Source organism: Ursus maritimus, unplaced genomic scaffold (assembly GCF_017311325.1).
Source record: "Ursus maritimus isolate PB19 unplaced genomic scaffold, ASM1731132v1 scaffold_28, whole genome shotgun sequence".
In the NCBI taxonomy this organism is placed as follows: domain Eukaryota; kingdom Metazoa; phylum Chordata; class Mammalia; order Carnivora; family Ursidae; genus Ursus; species Ursus maritimus.
In genome coordinates, this window is record NW_024425341.1 from 19,646,154 (window position 1) to 19,660,000 (window position 13,847).

Here is a 13,847-nt window from a genome sequence, read left to right on the forward strand (position 1 = left end):
CATTCCAATTTTACAGTGGACAGAGTTGGGGAAAGCAAGCAACTTACACAAGCTCACAAAACCATTAAGTTGTGGAGCTTGTATTTCAATCTCGGCCAGCCCCAGTCATATATCCTGCCTATTTTTGAAAGAAGGCAATGTTTAGAGATGCCCGTTACTTCTGAAAGGATGGCTTGGCTTTACAAGGATAGAGCAGTCTTTGCTTAGTGGGCAGGAACTCTGGCTTTGGCAGTGGTGTGGGTTTGACTATCGCTCTACCCTCGAAATAGCTGAATGCCCTTCAGCAAGTTCATTAATTTCTCTAGGTCTCTATATCCTTGTTTGAAAAACGGGAGCGCTCATAGTACCTTCCTCACAGGGCTGTTTTTAATAGTCAATGAAATAATACACGGAAAGCACCGAGCACAGTGTGAACATAGAAAGTAAGTTCCAGACATTGTGAAGAATATATATTCTTCTTTACCTTATATCTCTCTACTTGGAAGGGAGTTGGCAGGGGTCAAAAGACATCAGTGAAGAACTAGGTTATAGGGAAACACCATAGGAGAGACAGACAGGACAAGCAGATCGTTCCTTAGAAGTTAGACTTCCTGGTAACAGTAGCGTTCTTGTTGGCTCTAATGGATTCCTCTGTAAAAGGTTATCTTCTGTCGATGGTTCTGAGAGTCTTCCCAACTCTCCCTCAGCGCCTGCCACAGCGCTCACAACGTGTACCGCCTGACTTGCCCAGGTGAAGAAGAAAAGAGCACACAGCGCAGAATAGGCAGCAATCTGCCACAGACACCGAGTGCAGACCGGGGTGATAAAGAGCCTTGGTGATCGTGGTGCCCTGTGTTGTCCGGAGGACCTCGGGGCAAGACGCAGGTGCAATCCCAACGCGCCGCAGCGGTAACAAATGACTTAGACACATTCCCCCGGGGGAAGACCCCCTTTGGCAGAGAAGAAAACAGATAGAAAACCCCAGCAAATGAGGGTCATGCTTGGCACCAGGAAAGGAAATCTTTAAAGATATTCCAGAGGTTGTCCAGTGGCTGAGGCCACTGTTGATGCAATCGGAGGTGCTCCCTTCCACCTCTAAAGACCTAGCCGCTCCTGTTTTTCCTTCAGCTCCCCCTTCCCGCCCCTGTCAAGCTTCTGATTTTACTTCCCCTCGCTGTCTTACAGCAACTGGGATTTAATCATCCTGTTTCTGCTAACAGTGCCTGCCTTTCAGCCAATTGCAACTTTGGCTGGCACTTAAAGTGACACATCGCTGTCCCTGCAGTTCCTTGTTACCTCATTCTGGCAGCACCCCTCCCCCCACTTTTGTAGCCCTTCAAGGCAAATGAAAAACATGTCTTTTTTCTTTTTTCTTTTTCTTGTTCCTTTTCTTTTTTCTTTTCTTTTTCTCTTTCTCTTCTTCCTTCCTTCCTTTCTTTCTCTTCTTTCTTTCTTTCTTTCTTTCTTTCTTTCTTTCTTTCTTTCTTTTTTTTGCCTCCCTGCTATACATTCCTGTGGCACAGTCCAGACACAAGAAGAGGGAAACCAAATGTACTCGGCTGGTGTCCCTTCAGTGCCCTTATGAAGCCGGAACAGGAAGGAGGCTCCTCTTCCCAGGGGATCACGCCTGCAGGCTCTTCGTGCACCGAGAAGGTTAATACCGACTTGAGTTTTCCACCTTCAAACAGATAGTGAGAGTGTTTGAGAAATAAACCAAAGCACTGGCAAATCTTGGTAGAGGCATTTAGAACTGGGTGGAGAATAGGGTTTGCCCTCTGCTGCTCCCTTCTTCCTCCTCCTTCTTCCCTCACTGTTCCCCCGAGGTCTGGGAGAGCATGACGGGTTAGCCGTTGCCATTCTTTCACAACTGCCATTCTGCATTTGCTGGGAATCCTTGTCTTTGGCTCTCTCCAGGAGTTGGCATTATCCTACATCTTTTTCTTCGACATCACATTTATTGAGCCATAATTTATATATAGTAAATTCACCCTTTTGAGGTGTTGCTGTTCTATGAATGTTGACAAACATATGCAATCCTGTGACCACCACTACGATCAAGATAAAGAATAGTTTCATCACCCCAAAAAGGTCATTCATGTCCCTTCGGGGCCAGGTCCTTTCTGCCATCTCTGGCCCCTGGCAGTTGCTCATCTGATTTCTGTCCCTAGAGTTTTGCCTTTTCCAGAATATCATATTAGGAGAATCATACATTATGCAGGGTTTTGTATCTGACTCCTTTCACTTAGTATAAGGCTTTCGAGATTTATCTATGTTGCCCCATGTAGTAGCAATTTGTTCTTTTTTCCCTTCTCAGCAGTATTCCATTACGTGGATATACCACAATTTGTTTATCCATTCGCCAGTGGATGGATATTTGATTTATTTGTGCGTTTTAGTGGTTTTGAATAAAAATTGATTTCAAAGGGTTTTTTTGCAAGTTAAGTCAATATTGTTTTTAGTAACTTACCATAACTTAGTCACAGAGCGATTAGCAACTGTACTTTTAGTCTGATTTGATATTAAGAAATCAACCCTTGGGGCGCCTGGGTAGCGCAGTCCTTAAGCGTCTGCCTTCGGCTCAGGGCGTGATCCCAGCGTTCCGGGATCGAGTCCCACATCAGGTTCCTCTTCTGGGAGCCTGCTTCTTCCTCTCCCACTCCCCTGCTGTGTTCCCTCTCTCGCTGGCTGTCTCTCTGTCAAATAAATAAATAAAATCTTAAAAAAAAAATCATCTTTTGCCTTTACAGCGGAAATTGAGTTGTGAAATATGACCAGAACCAGGGTGGGCCGGCCATGGGAACCTGTCACAGACGTTCCACGAGGGAGCCTTCTTTCTGTACTTGTCATTTCAGGCCCATGACTCTCCACAGGGAGAGCAGAACACAGCTTCCTTTTCATATCTCAACAGGCAAACGTGCTGCTGGCCGAAGGGACTGAGAAGCTGGTGGCTCTAGCTGCCCTAGATCTCCTAGTCCCTTTTGCAATAAAGCTATGATGTGAATAATCATATGTGAACAGGTTCACCCAGAGAAAACTAGGGGCTCAACTTGAATTCTTCAAACCCCGCTATATACTGAAAAGTGCACACCTGAGAAGCAAGAAGAAGAGCACCCATAAAGACATCAAAGTACCAAGATACGTGGAGTGCTGATTTATTATGTAGTGTATGCACTTAAAATGGGATTTGTCTTTTAGATACATTTGCCGCAAGCATCATAGTGTTGCAACATGTTGTGGTATCGGGTTGCAAAACTATCCCTGTTGAAACTTCTCTCTCTCTCCAACCTCCTTCTTTTCCCAGAAGAAGGGGGGGAAAAGCAGAGTAAAGGGGGTAGGGAGTGGAGAAGGGAGCAGAAAACTTGAGTAATTATACAGCACTCTTTATCTTAGAATCTCGAAAATTCTTTTCAGAATCAATTCACTTGCTCTATTACCTGATTGCCAGGACACGGAGAGCTAGGGAGGAACTAGAGTGGATTTTTGTGGAGAACCACAACATGGTGGTTAATTTTATGTGTCAACTTGGCTGGGCCATGGGTTGCCCAGATAGTTGGTCAAACATTATTCTGGATGTTTCCGTGAAAGTATTTTTGGAATGAGATCAACATTTAAATCTGTGGATTTGGAGTAAAGTGGATGACTTCCATCATGTGGGTGGGCCTCGTCCAGTCAGTTGCAGGCCTGAAGAGAGCAAAACCTTGACCTCAGGAACAAGAAGAAATTCTGCCAGCCGACTGCCTGTGGACTTGTATGGCAACTTTCCCCTGGGTTTCCAGCTGGCCCTGCAGATGTTGAATTTATCACCCCTCCACAATTACCTGAACCAGATCCTTAAAATCTCTCGCTCTCCCCCACCCTTCTCTCTCTCTCCTCACACACACATACGCACATATATACACGTATCCTGTTGGTTCTCTGGAGAACCTCGACTATTACACACCGCAAGTCAGTAGCGGATGGAGTGCAGCATTGAGGACAGAGGCTCTGCGGCCAGTGATGTGACTTCAAATGAAAGCTCTGCCAATCATCAGCAGCTGTGTGCTCCGTCTCCTTATCCGGGCGACAATTCTACCTGCCTTATGGAAATGTGAAGGAGCAAGGGCTCTGCGAACCTAGCTGCAACGATCATTATAATTAATATCTGAGTCCGAGTGACACTTCTCTCAAACTTGGCCCACATAATCAAAGACGTGTACTGCTTCTAGAGACCCTGAAAATAGCAGTGTTCGAAAGTTTTGGGAGGACCGAACAGTTGTATCTAGGTAAGCATTGCTATCAAGATTTATCTACTTGTTATCGAGTATTCGGAATGCATCAATCACCCTGCAAAGAGTTTTACCTAATGCAATCCTCCAAATACACAATAAGCATTGTTATCCCAATTTTACTGGTGAGGAAACTAGCAGGTTGGCAAAGAACCTTATCTGAGGTCACACAAGATAATAACACAGCTTTCAGGGGACTCGTGGCCACGATATCAAAGCAAAAGCAGACACACACACACACACACACACACGTACACACGTACACACGTACACACGTACACATACACACACAAACACGTAAACTCCTAAAGAATCACAAATCTTGCACAGCTGGGAAAATAATGAAAGACCATTTCTTCCAACCCTCCCCCAGGCCGTAAATCTCTTATCTAGCATCTGCTTAAACAAGCAGTGAGCCTCCGCTGAATATTTTCTGCCCAGGAACCCAATGGCTCCTGAGGCAGCTCTTTATATTCGTGGAGAGCTCTAAATGCATCACCTTTCGTTGCTTTGTTTGTTTCGTATACAAGCCCAATCTATTTACCAATGTCTTCTCCCCTTTGGCCCAATCCTGTGCCTGGGAGCCAGGCAGGCTATTTGCACACAGGTATGTATCCCCCTTGTCCAATTCATCTTAATTTGAACGATCTATGTGGCAGAGCAATTTTGCAATATTAACTAGTTTTGTTGGTGTGTTTGCTTCCACCACATTTCTAGGTACCTGCTTTGTCCTTCCTTCATAAATCACCTAGGACATTCCTGCCTACTGCCTCGAGGAAGGAAAACAGCAGAACACTGAGCACAGAGTCAATTCTGGGACACGGCAGAAAGAGCGTTGCGTTGGAAGGAACGGCCCCTGTAGCAAGGAGGGATGGGACACCGGTGTGCCTGATGACCAGGGCCAGCCAGGATGACGACAGACCTCTCTGGGATGCCTCCCCAGGTGGGGAATGTCCAAGGACTAGATGAATCCCAGATGCCACCATGCACACGACGATCTGGTATGAAAGGGCAACCAGTATTAACTGGGTTACAGTCTCTACCACTGAGTAAAGGTATGAAACAAAATTTTCGTTGGGTTATAGAAAAATCTAGTTACATTCCTACATCGGCTCTTATCCGGCACTGAAAAGGAACTAGAGAAAATGATTCTTCGCTTTGAGACTAGTCCTATCGCTGGAAGGGTCTAGATATAAGGGTGGGAAATCACGGTCCCATGGAAATACCGCGAGAGTCACGGGCATATACTTTTATCTTCCATTGGTTCCTCAACTCACTCTTTTCAGTTGCCAATATTCCTTCAAAAAGCATTTAGTAAGTGCTTGGTGTATGCTGGCCAATATGCTAATCACTGGAAAATCAAAGACAAGGGAGCCCTTGTTACCAGGAGGAAAACTAAACTGTGGGCAAGCACGATTGAATGACAATATTAAAGTGGTTTAAAAACGTGTAAGAAGGTCTCCGTTTCCCTTCCTCCGCAGACCTGCTTAAAGCAATTACCTGAATTTTTATCATTAAAAGTGACTATTAGGGAACCAAGGTGCTACTGAATCCATCTCTTGAAGCATGTGAGACCCTGAAAAAGTCAGTCAGGGGTAGAAATTCTAAGGAGCTGAACTTTATAATGGTCAGAATCACCCTGTGGAGTGTAACTGTCCTCATAGTTCGTAGGCAGGAAGGCTAGGCAGCACTGGGCTTGCTTGCTGAGGACAGTGGCCTTTTCCGGGTCAATGCAAATGCATGAGATACGTAACATTATTGAGCAGTGGCACTCGGGGCTTGACACATATTTTTTGATTTAATCCTCACGGCAAACAATGAAATAAGTATCATTGTTAACCACTATTATGGATAAGGAGATAAAAGGCTTAGAAGGTAAAGTAACATGCCTAGTGTCACCCAGGTAATTAGCAGCAGGGCAAAAATTCAAATCCGGGTCTGATCCAGAACAAAAGCATTAACCTGCTATATATTATTGCACCTTAAAAAAAATGCAAAACAGGAGGCACCTGGGTGGCTCAGTCGTTAAGCGTCCGCCTTCTGCTCAGGTCATGATTCCAGGGTCCTGGGATCGAGCCCCATGTCGGGCTCCTTGCTCGGTGGGGAGCCTGCTTCTCCTTCTCCCTCTCCCTCTGCCTGCCATTCCCCGTCTTGTGCTCTCTCTCTCTAATAAATAAATAAAATCTTTTTAAAAAATGCAGAACAGTCATTTTAAAAGCTGAAGAGTTATAGATCTTTTTTATATTTCTGCTAAATCATCAACTCTAATAGGAATCAGCAAACCCTTTTTTGTAAATAAAGTTTTATTGAAACACAGCCATGAGCATGAACATACGCCCATTGGTTTATATATGTCCTATAGCTACTTTCATGCTACAATGGCAGAGTTGAGTGGTTGTGCCAGAGACAGGATAGCCTGTAGTCCCGAAAATATTTCCCAGGCTCATTCTAGAAAACTGTTGCTGACCTATATATAATACAGAGAAATACAACAGAAATATCACATGTAATTTGACCAAGTTATGTTCTCTTTAATCAGGAAGCCCTATCTTCCACATCTATCTTGAACCTGGCCTCCTTGTATTAGATTAACAGGATTTGAGGGGCATCAGACAGTCTTGCTAGGTCTCTGTAACCCAGCTTACCATGTTTGAGCAGAAGGTAGTCTCCCTGTGCAGCATCCTTCTGGATCTCTTATGAGTGCCAATATCATGAACAGACTTCTCAAGGATCTCATTTTTTATTAGTTTGGGAATTAGTAATATGGCCCAAACACCTTTGAGAGAAGGACAAAAATAATTACTTTAAAACTTGGAACATTATCTGGGTTTGGGAGCGACAAAGTAAGTGATTCTCCTGGGATTATCTCTTCTGAATTATCACAAGTCATGGCATGCCAAGAAAATTACTCTCAAAAGCAAAGGAAACGTGTCTAGGTGGCTGTTACCCTCATTTACAAAACAGTGTTTATGCCATATGCAGAGATATGTCCCCACACATGTACACACACACACACACACACACACACACACACACATTTCAGGCACACCAGTTGAGGTTTTTTGTTTTGGTTTTTTTTCATTCCTGTGTTGCTTCCAAGAGACCGGAGTTAGCCCTGTCTTCATTCTATGGCTCTTCTGTTCCACTCCGAGACTGACTGTACGTGCCTTGGCCTTTTCCTCTTGTGTTGAATGCACACTGATGATCTCAGAGCGCGTTGCATTCAGTCTTGCAACTCATTCTCCACCCCAACAATTTCCCATCACCCCTCCTCGTCCCCATTCTCACTGCTCTTTAGATTTGTTTCCTGGACAAACGTCCAGGCAGTGACTGGGACAGTCACGCACCGCTAGAGTAATGACACCATCAACAAGCTTCATTGGGTGCCCATCCTCCCCGAGCGGTGGTGCCTGCCGTGAGACGTGATAGGAACATGGGGGTGGGGATGGGAACAGCTAGTTATCCTGGCACAAGGGATATTTCCCGGCAGATCTGATTAGGATCTTAAAGAATGAGTAATAGGTGTTCCCAAGAAAGTGAAGAGAAACCATATGGAGGGGTGGGGAAGAGTCTGGACCTAGGGACGCGCGGGGTCACGTGTTTCAGAGAGCCTTCCCTCTGATTGAACTCCTGGCTCCGCCCTACTGCCCCCTGCGGCAGGTGCAGACGCTGCCAGGGGAAGATCAAGGAAGCCATCCATGAGAATGAGGAAGTGCCTTCTGACCTCTGACCTCTGTTAAGCTCTCACTTCTCTCTGTCTGTGTCTTCTTCTGCTGACAGTGCCTTATGGTGGGAAACCTGCGGTCAGCGTTTTCCTCCTTCTAACTCGCAGGGTGGGCTCACCCTGCCAGGTACCGAATTCCCTTTATCTGGACTAGACGAGAGGCAAGATCCGCCAGTGGTACATTGAGTCAAAGAACTGCCCTCAGGACTTTTCTTATTTAGTGAAACTATTGTTGACAAACCAAAACTGCACGCCGACTCCACGCCCACCGCTTATCCAAGCCAGGTAATATACTAAGCGCATTGTATAAGTAGCAGCGTCTTTCTTTCCAGAAATCCTTGGCTCCGGAAAAGAGAGTTCAGATGTCGGTCTGGTGGTTTCATAAACATCTTGGATAAAGATTCATGTGGGCGAAGTTTCTGTGGGATCTGATTTAAACGTGAGACAGCGCCCAGTGGGGCATGTATAATTCACGTGTAAATACTTTTTCTCTCTGGTGTTCACACCCTTAGAAATGTCTCTTTGCTGAATTAAATAACAAACAAGAATTTTAATCAAACACTTCCTGAATAAGAACTTTAGAAAGACGACTACTAACTTGGATCTTTGGAAGAGGGGGCTGATTAATAGTCTCAGAGCTCACATGTCAGTGTTAAGATTTGTTGGCGGCCGTTGTCAAGCCTACATAATATGGTTTTGTGTAGTGACATGGGCACTGCCTTACACAGCAGTGTGACATGGGTCCATGATATTCAGCACATTTTGGAGCAAAAGCATGACACTGAGACCCTTCTGACAGGCTCCCATTTTGCCCCTTTTGGCATTACAATGGGGATATTGTTTTTCCAAGACAGTCATGAGACCAGCACTATCAGATTATGGCTTCATAGCTATTTATCACTTTGGGTTGATGTAAAAACCAGGCATTTCTAATCACTCTCAGCTTAGAAAGGCCACAATGTTATCAGAGAAGAAAGTTTTAAAAGAGATATTGGAAAAATTATTTCACAAACTTTTTTTTAAATTTTTTTTAAAGATTTTATTTATTTATTTGACAGAGAGAGACAGCCAGTGAGAGAGGGAACACAAGCAGGAGGAGTGGGAGAGAAAGAAGCAGGCTCCCAGTGGAAGAGCCAGACATGGGGCTCGATCCCAGAACTCCAGGATCACGCCCTGAGCCGAAGGCAGTCGCTTAACGACTGAGCCACCCAGGCACCCCTATTTCACAAACTTTTTAAACCTTTAAAGAAGTCTGGCTTTCCCCTCAAATATTTGGCTAACGAATGCACGAAGCAGTTGACTGTGATCACTTTTCTAAACCCCTTCTGTTTTACATACTTAATGTGGGGAGGGTCAGAGGACAGAAAGAATGTCACTGTTTCTTCCAGGATTTATCACAAACACCTTGGTTTTTTGTTCTGTTTTGTCTTTCTACCTCTAGGAGGTTTTAGAAAGAAAAGTCAGGACAGGATAAGAGGGAAGGCTTGGCTGACTCGGTTACATCTGATGCATTTGTCAATTGACTGAAATGATCAGTTTTCAGATGTCCCTCTGGGCAAAGGAAGCAATCCCCTGAAAGTGAGGGCCAAGTGTCTGGTGAGGGAGGGGATGACCCCCCGGTCCTGAGTAACAGTAGTGAGGATGTCCCCCACCCCGAGGAACAGTCTTTTGTCCTGCGTTACCCTCATAAGCACCCTTCGCACACCTCTAGCCTAATAGCCATATAATGAGGATTAATTATCTGCCCATCACCTGCTTCTCCTACTGGACTGTGAACACCTTGATACCAACCCTACGTTATTTAAAATATTTTCCCCAGGGGCACCTGCATAGCTCAATCGGTTAACCATGTGCCTTCGGCTCAGGTCGTGATCCCAGGGCTCTGGGATCAAGCCCCGTGTCGCTCCCTGCTCAGCGGGGATTCTGTTCTCCCCCTGCCTCTCTCCCTCCCTCCTGCTTGTGCTGTCTCTCTCTCTTAAATAAATAAATAAAAGCTTTTAAAAATATGTAAGTAAATAAAATGTTTTCCCCAGGGCACCTGGGTGGCTCAGTCAGTTAAGCATCTGACTTCGGCTCAGGTCATGGGATCAAGCCCCACGTCCCCCATGTCAGACTCCTGGCTCAGGGGGCAGTCTACTCCCTCTCCCTCTGCCCCTCCCTCTCCCTTTGCCCTTCCCCCTTCTTGTGCGAGCGTGCGCTCTCTCTCTCTCAAAGAAATAAATAAAATCTTTAAAATATTAAGTAAATAAAATGTTTTCCCAAATCCTGGCCAGAGTAGACACTCAGTAAGCATTCTGGAGGAAGGATGGGAGGGAGGCAGGGAGGGAATGAAAGGAGGGAGGAAGAGAGAGGCAATAGTTCACTTACAACGTCTAAAAAGGTATTGGACAAAGTAGAGCGTGTGTTTAGTTTGAGGAGCCATTTTATTAAGAACCAGTTATGATTTACTCAGAATTAAAACACAAGTTACAATTTCACAGGCACTATAGGCCTTATGTAATGAGAGATAAACACAATACATTTTGAAAGGCTTTCGAGTACTAAATATAAACTAAACTGATGAGATTTTTCATCCTCAAGAATTACCCGGGATATGAGCTTTGCAAAGAGTAAAAGGTAAAAAACGGGGACATTGCTGAAATGAGGCCAAGTGGATTATTTGCATAAATATTAGTCACTACAAACTTCCAAAGGATTTTAAAAGTGAACAAAGAATTATTTCTAAAGCAAAGCAGTTTTATTTATCATCCTTACATATTATGAAAGCAAAATATTTTAGTAAGTTCTACCGATGAGTGGCTGATTTAATTCTTTGTCAATGAAGTTCTTTTTTTTCCCAACATGGATAATGTAAATATGTTGGTTAATCATTAGAGACGCCCAGTCTTTGTCTTTGTTCTACTCCTTAAGTAAGAAGATTATAAATCCTTGAAGTTTCCTTGGAGTTATCTTAGGTAAAGTCCAAAGTTTAAGGTAGTGTTCTCCACACCATAAACCATGCTACCAAAGTACCTCTAACGGCAGAGAAGAGTCAAAGGACACCTTGAAATTCTAGAATATTCTTTACTCAGCTTGCCTTCAACCTATTTCTTTAAAGATTTGTCATCTTGGCCCTTTAATCCATGAGCTATCTAGATTTTCAAAAAATGTGTGTATTTTTTTTATTTCAGAACGGTTTTAGATTAGAACGCTCACAACTGTGGTACAGAGAGTTCCCATACAGCCTACACAATTTCCCCTATTATGAGCACCTTACATTATATTAGTAAGTTCATTTGTTACAATTAATGAACCAATATGGATACATTATGATTAACCAAAGTCCTAGTTTACTCAGATTTCCTTAATTTTTACCAAATATTCTTTTCTGTTCCAAGACCTGTCCAAGATACCATGTGACATTCCGTTGTCAAATTTTCTTAGGCTCCCATTGGCTATAACAGTTCCTCAGATCTTCTTTAGATGATTTTGACTCAGATCTTCCCTCAGTTGGGGTCTGCCTGATGTTTTCCTCATGGTTAGACAGGGGTTAACGTATAATCAATATGACATCACCGTTGCTGTTGACCTTGGTCTCCTAGCTGAGGTGGTGTTCATCAGTTTTCTCCACTTCAAAGTTGCTCTTCTCCCCTCTTTTCCATACTGTCCTCTCTGCAAGGAAGTTAGGAAGTTGCCAAGCACAACCCATATTTAAGAAGTGGACAGTCAAGCTCCACCTCCTGGAAGACAGTACAGAAATTATTTGGAATTATTGAGATTTGTCTCTTTTTGCAATTTATTTATTCAGTCATATATTTATAGTAGCAATAGGCTTACGGATATTTTTTTCCTTTAGATTATAATCCAATTCTACTTTATTTTGGTGCTCAAATTGTTCCCCTTTTGGCTCTCATTAGGAGCTCTCTGAGTTCGTTCCTATGTCCCATTGACATTTCCCTGTCATTGCGGGGTTTTGTTTTGGGGTTTCTTCTTCCTCCAGCATTTTTTACCTTTCTGGCACTGTAAGATACTGCAGGCTCATCTTGCGTGTTTCCCGCTCTGGTCCTAGAATGAGCCATTTCTCCTAAGAGTCCCGCCTGATTCCTTTCACTGGAGAATGCTCTAAGAGACCAAGATTCTAGGGGTCCTGGCTTCTGGGTCCTCTCAGCTGACAGAGCAAGGAAATGGTGTGTGTGTCCTAATTCCTATATACATGTCTATAAATACTTGCACATCCATATGTATCCCAAGTACGTACAGATACATCTCTACCCATATTCAACTCAATGGAAGCTCATACAGCATTTCCAATGTGACTCCATTAACACACGCACCATGCTAGCCTTCTCCCTTTGCTTATCTGTCAACTCTCATTCCAACAGCGAGAAAGCTGATTCCAATCACTGGTTATCCTCTTACTGATTTGTTCATTCCGGGCGTACACGTGTAGCAGGAACTATTGTTAATCCGCGTCCCTGTGGAAAACAACTTCATCAGCTAGAGCACAAAGCTTATGTACAGCTCCTCTCACCTTTGGTCTTGCAGACTCCGCTGATTTCCGAAGTTACTAAGGTCAGGACCAGCCCCACCCTTCCCACCCCACCCCCAGCACACATCCCCTTTTCATGCATTTACATTCTGCTTTGCATCCTTGAGATCCCTGGTCTCCCAGATGATTTTTTAAATTTTGCATACATTCAGGTTCATGCTTACAGATTTATTTTAATATTAAAATAATGTTTGGGGCGCTTGGGTGGCTCAGTTGGTTAAACACCGACTCTTAATCTAAGCTCAGGTTTTGATCTCAGGGTTGTGAGTTCAAGCCCCTCATTGGGCTCCACCATGAGCATGGGGCCTACTTAAAAAAACAGTAGAATAAAATAAAATAAAATAAAATAAAATAAAAGTTTTATTTATTTATTTTTTTAGGATTCCAATTCCTTTTCCAGTTTTTTAAAAAAAATCATTTTATTTATTCATGTGAGACAGAGAGAGAGAGAGCACAGAGGCAGAGGGAGAGGGAGAAGCAGGCTCCCCGTTGAGCAGGGAGCCTGATGTGGGGCTTGATCCCAGGACCCTGAGATCATGACCTGAGCCCAAGGCAGACGCCCAACCACCTGAGCCACCCAGGTGCCCCAAAAGTTTTAAATTATGTAATAACCAGCGAAACTGACAAACCACAGAGATGTATTAATCCAACAGATACCTTCCAAGCGCCTCCCTCACATTAGGCCTTATAACAGTGCCTCTCTGAGGGGCTTTATGTTGTAGTGCCCTTGGAGCACCCCCGGTGCATCCCGGCAAAACCAGGGCATAGGCACGCCAGCCCAAGACGCACAGACTAAGGAAACTGGATTGTGTGATTTATGGCCACATCTCTAAAATTCTAGGATTCTCTAGATTTGTGGAACCCTATCTCCCTCAGTGGTTCCAGAATCTGCAAAAATAATCTATTTAGAGAATTGCATTTACATAAAGTTAGAATTGTTGTTTTTTCCTTACTGCTCCTTTGCTCCTAGTAAGAAAGTAGTTTAAACTGCAGGGGAGAATAGTAACTACCGAAGTCAACTACTAGCTTTTGTCTAACACGAATGCCAGCAGCACAACTTCAATGATCATCCCCTTTGTCATTCTGGGTGTGCTGAAAACAATAATTAAGTTGCTCTGCACTTGTAAGTGATCTTCTGTATTGTTGTTTTATGGGCTTTCTTTGTTGCAGCCGCCACATTATCTAAACAGCTAATGAAATTGCGAGTGTAAAATTATGCCAATAAAGAAAGGAAAGGCAATCATTGCTTGTGACTCTTATCTTTGGGGCTGGGGAAGAGGACTTGCTGGCATTAGCAAATTCACCAATAGATTAGCTTTCTTGAGGACTTTAATGTTTTGTGAAGCTTTCC